Source organism: Ursus maritimus, unplaced genomic scaffold (assembly GCF_017311325.1).
Source record: "Ursus maritimus isolate PB19 unplaced genomic scaffold, ASM1731132v1 scaffold_28, whole genome shotgun sequence".
Classification (NCBI taxonomy): domain Eukaryota; kingdom Metazoa; phylum Chordata; class Mammalia; order Carnivora; family Ursidae; genus Ursus; species Ursus maritimus.
In genome coordinates, this window is record NW_024425341.1 from 32331335 (window position 1) to 32336334 (window position 5000).

The following is a 5000-nucleotide window of genomic DNA, read 5'->3' on the forward strand; positions in this document are numbered from 1 at the left end:
TTTTCTTACCTGTGTTTATGGCCTTTTCTTTTCCACTTAAAAGAAGTCCCTTTAACATTACTTGTAAGGCTGGTTTAGTGATGATGAGCTCCTTTAACTTTTGTTTGTCTGGAAAACTCTTTTATCTCTCCTTAAATTCTGAATAACTTTGTAAAGTAGATTCTTCTTCTTTTGTTGTTGTTGTTGTTATTTCATTTTTTGTTTGTTTATTTTTCCTTTTCTTTCAACACTCTGAATATATTATGCTACTTTCTTCTGTCCGCAAAGTTTCTGCTTGAAAATCAGCTGATAGCCTTATGGAGTTTCCCTTGTATGTAACTAGTTGCTTCTCTCTTGCTGCTTTTAAGATTCTTTTTATCTTCAGACTCTGACATTTTAATTACTATGCATCTTGGTGTGGATTTCCTTGCATTCATCTGGTTTGGGCCTGTCTATGCTTCCTGTTTCCTTCCCTAGCTTAGGGAAGTTTTCAGCTATTATTTCTTTAAATAAGTTTTTGACTCTCTCTCTCTTCTCATTTTTGGACCTCTATAAAGTGAATGTTAGTATACTGGATGTTGTTCTAGAGGTTCCTTAAACTATCGTCATTTTTTAAATTATTTTTTTCTGTTCAGCTTGCGTGATTTCCATTTCCCTGTTTTCTGCATTGCTGATCCTTTTTTTTTTTTTTTTCCTCTGTCCTCTAACCTGCCATTGCTTCCCTATAGAGTATTTTTCATTTCGGTTATTGTGTTTTTCAACTGTGATTGGTTCTTTTTGATATTTTCTCTCTCTTTGTTGAAGTACTTACTGAGTACATCTACTCTTCTCTCTAATCTGGTGAGCATCTTGATGACCATTATTTTAAACTATTTATCAGGTAGACTGGTTATCTCCATCTCATTTAGCTCTTTTTCTGAAATTTTTCTTTGTTCTTTTATTTGGAGCATATTCCTCTGTCTCCTCATTTTGTTTGGTTTTCTGTGTTTGTTTCTATTAATTAGGCAGATCAGCTACTTTTCATTAACTTGAGGGAATGGCCTTGTGAATGGATGTCCCCTGTGCAGATGGTGTATGCCTGGAAGCTTTGGCTGCCTGACTGGAGCTGTAATGAACCTAGGCTGATGGGTCCCAAGGTAATTTGTGTTGGGGACACCCTAGTGGGATAGCTGGAGCCAAAGCAGGAGCTGGGCATAGGGAGTCCCAGGGTGTTCTATGCAGGTGGCCCCTTTGCAGGACATTTGGAGCCAAAGCAGCCCCTGGCCAGGAGGTCTGTGGGTGTTCTACACATGGGAGGGCTGTGGCAGGACAACTGGAGCTAAAGTGAGTATGGGTTAGGTAGTCCTCAGGGTTCTCAGAACAAGGGGTGCTTTGCTAAATTGTTTAGAGATAAGAGTGTATAGGCCTAGAGTGTACTAGGATGCTTTGCACCCATGTCACCTTGGTGAGATGGCTGGAGCTATAATGGGTTCTGTCCAGGGGTATCCTAATGGGTACCACACTGGGACTGCCTTGATGGGAAAGCTGGAGCTGGTGAGGTGTGAGTGAAGGAGCTGCCTTTGGGACATGTCTGGAGGTGGTTTGGGCTAAATCCCAAAGCTCACTGAAGTGACAAGTCAGCTGAGACACCCAGACTACTCCTTTCTGTGCTGTCAAGGTGGAGGGGGAGTATAAACAGTGGCACATACCAGCCCCTTTGCCCTCAGAGAGTATTCTGTGGTTCCCTCCCCATTTGGTACACACTCAAGGACTGGATCTTTTTGTTTGTTTGTTTGTTTGTTTGTTTTAAGATTTTATTTATTTGAGAGAGAGAGAGACACAGTGAGAGAGGGAACACAAGCAGGGGGAATGGGAGAGGGAGAAGCAGGCTTCCCACTGAGCAGGGAGCCCAATGTGGGGCTCAGTCCCAGGACCCTGAGATCATGACCTGAGCCGAAAGTAGACACTTAACTACTGAGCCATCCAGGCATCCCTGGACTGGTTCCTTTAAATTCCAGTTGCTCTTTTAAACTGTGGTTTGTTTTTGTTTTTACTGTGATCCAGGGCAGATGAATCTGTTCCCCATCCCTTAGTACTATTCCAGCTGACTGCAATTTGCAGCCTTGGGGGTGGAGGTTCCCATTGTAACATTGTCTCTGTCTCTCCTGTTCTCCATGCGGTCTTTCCACCTTTGTCCTTCAGCAGCCGTATAGTCAGCCCTCAGTTCTTCTTCAGGAGAAACTGCTCTATACGTAGGTAAAGACTCAATGTGTCCATGGAGGAGGTGAGTTCAGGGTCTTCCCATGTCACTGTCTTGACCCTTCTCTAATGCTGTGTGTATTTTGCACTGCCGTCTCCTATAGTTAAGAAGTCAAGGTAATTCCCCAAGTATGCTAAAATATTGAACAGTTGTATATTTTGCTAAATCGTATTCATCTCTAATAACATCATAAATTTGTTTACTTAGCCCTGCTGGCCTGAGTGATGACATACAATTGATCTTTGTCTGACAGAGCCTGAAACACTGGCTCACGACAGCACACTGATATGACTGCAGAAAAAGCATTTGGGGTTAAACATGCCAGGTGTGGGCCAGGCAGATGGCATAGCAGCGGTGCCTTGTGTTGTCATGCACATAATCTGATTTTCTGAAATGACCTCGAGACACCAATTTGCTCTGCTCGATATCAGGTGTGCTGTGAGGAGCCCAGTCTCTGGGGAAGGCTCGCACCACTTTTCAGCACTTCTCATCTGTGGGCTAATGGACAGCACTCTCATTGGAAATGGCACTGTTTGCTCTTCGAACAGGAAAAAAATTGTTAAAATGCTGGTAGCTTTAGCAGGCAGCAGGTGTGGCAGTAGATCCTGAATAGATAATTGAAAAGATTTTATTTTTTTTAGTTGCAACTTTGGCACCCTGCAGTAAATAAATAATACCATTAGGAGTTCCTACAACGCATAAGGATTTAGTTTAATTTTTGTTTGAACAACTACTGATTTTCTTTCTTTCTTTCTTTCTTTCTTTCTTTCTTTCTTTCTTTCTCTCTTCCTTCTTTCCCTCCTTCTTTCTTTTCTCTTTTCTTTTCTTCCTTCCTTCCTTTTTTCTTTTCTTTTCTTCTTTCTTTCTTTCTTTCTTTTCTCTCTCTTCTTTTCTTCCTTTTGTTTTCTAAAAGCTGTTTGCTATTTTTCCTTACTAATCCTTGAAAAAAAATTAAATTGTGTAGTGATATACCACAGCATTATTTGCTGTTCAGTGAATGATGGTAATAATAATGACTTTTGCCTTTATATCTGTTGAACTTCTTGTGAATTTTAATAGGACAGGCTGTGTGAGAAAGCTATCTATTTTTCTTTTACTCAGAAGACTGAGGGAACCAGATGCTTAAGCTGTCTAAATTTAATGACCCAAAGACAAAGGATTTTGCAAGGTACCAGAAATTCACTTGGGAAACTCGGACAGACCTTCCCAACTTGCCTTAAGTACTTTTCTATATTTTACTTAAAAATCAGATATTATGAAGCTTTCAGGCAAAATTATATTTCTGCATCCTAAACCTAGTAGATAGAGAACCTCATTTCCCTCTCTGGATTTATGAGATACTAAAAGCACATTATTTTATTGGTTGTCAAACATTATTTAATAGGTCAAACAAGTACCTTCAGTCCTAGGAATTATTGATGGGTTGATAAAGATTTTAACTTTTTAACAACCTGGGTTGCTAATATGAAGACAAGATTTTATCATTAGCAGAAACTTTGCATACTGCTAGATCTTAAAGTGTAGGATTTTAAGGATAAATATATAAATAATGATCTAACTCAATAGTTTTAAATTACTGGCTCTAACAATGGAGGACTATATTTCTCCTGATAACTTTGAGCTCTAGACAAGCCATATACTTTAGGGATTTCCAGATGTAGAATATTGTTTTGATTTATCATAAAATCATTCTTATTTCCTAGAAAAAAAAATCCACTTTAAATATTTGACATTTTCACTTGATGATGTGCATGGGGAAGAGCTGCTTTGCCCACAATTGGGATATGATGTTCATTTCTACCTCTTAATTTTTGTGTCTTAATTGGGAAATTGACACTCTGGAATATATTCAAAGGAAGACTGGGATATTGAAAAAGCTGGGAAAAATTATTATCTGAAGAATGCCTGAAGGGAGTAGGTATTTAGCATGAAGTCAAGGGCTGGGGGCAACACAGATATGCTTTCAGGGATTGAAGGACCAGCCATGAGGAAAAGACGTTAATCTTAGACGGGCCCTGAAAGACAAATTTACTACTAAAGATTAGAATCGAGAGAGAGGCAGTCTTTAATTCCGTAAAATAATGAAGTTACTGATTCTTAGAACTATCACAAGTAGCGTGTGCTCCAATATTATGTAGTCACAGTCACTGTTACTGGAATTCCTGAATTAGCGACAGGAACCATTTATGGAGGGGGTGGGAACTTGGACCAGATCACCATGAAGTTCCCTTTTCCAAGTCTGGATTCTGTTCTTCTAGGTGAATCTGTGCACAGCGTTTATCTTTGTGTATACATATGTTTCTATGTCCATTCCCAATACCGTGGCTCCTGGTCCAGCCTCACACTTCTCCAGTATACACTTGTTCTCAACTCCTCTGTCTCCAGAGTTCTTTCCACAGGCTGGTTCTTCTACGCCCATGGAAGTATTTCTTTCCCCATGCTTCAAGTCGGGGGTGCGGTGGTGACAGGGAACAAAAAGCTAAAGTCAACACTTCTCAAAAAGTGTTCTCGACGAGAATTTTCCTTTTGAAAAACTGAGACTGTCTTGAAGAGTAGACAAGTTGCACGTGTGTCATCTAAAATTACATCGCACCAGCCAATGGCACACTATTAAATGCATCGAAATTCCCTGCCTTCCTTTTCAGAATCTGTTTACAAAATGATTCCTAAACACAGATGGAGCCTTTTCTGCCTGCACACATTCATTTGTGTTTGTATTTATGCACTTCTGATCTTTGTGACGTTGGGTCCTTTACCCTGACACCGAGTCATTTTTATGCGT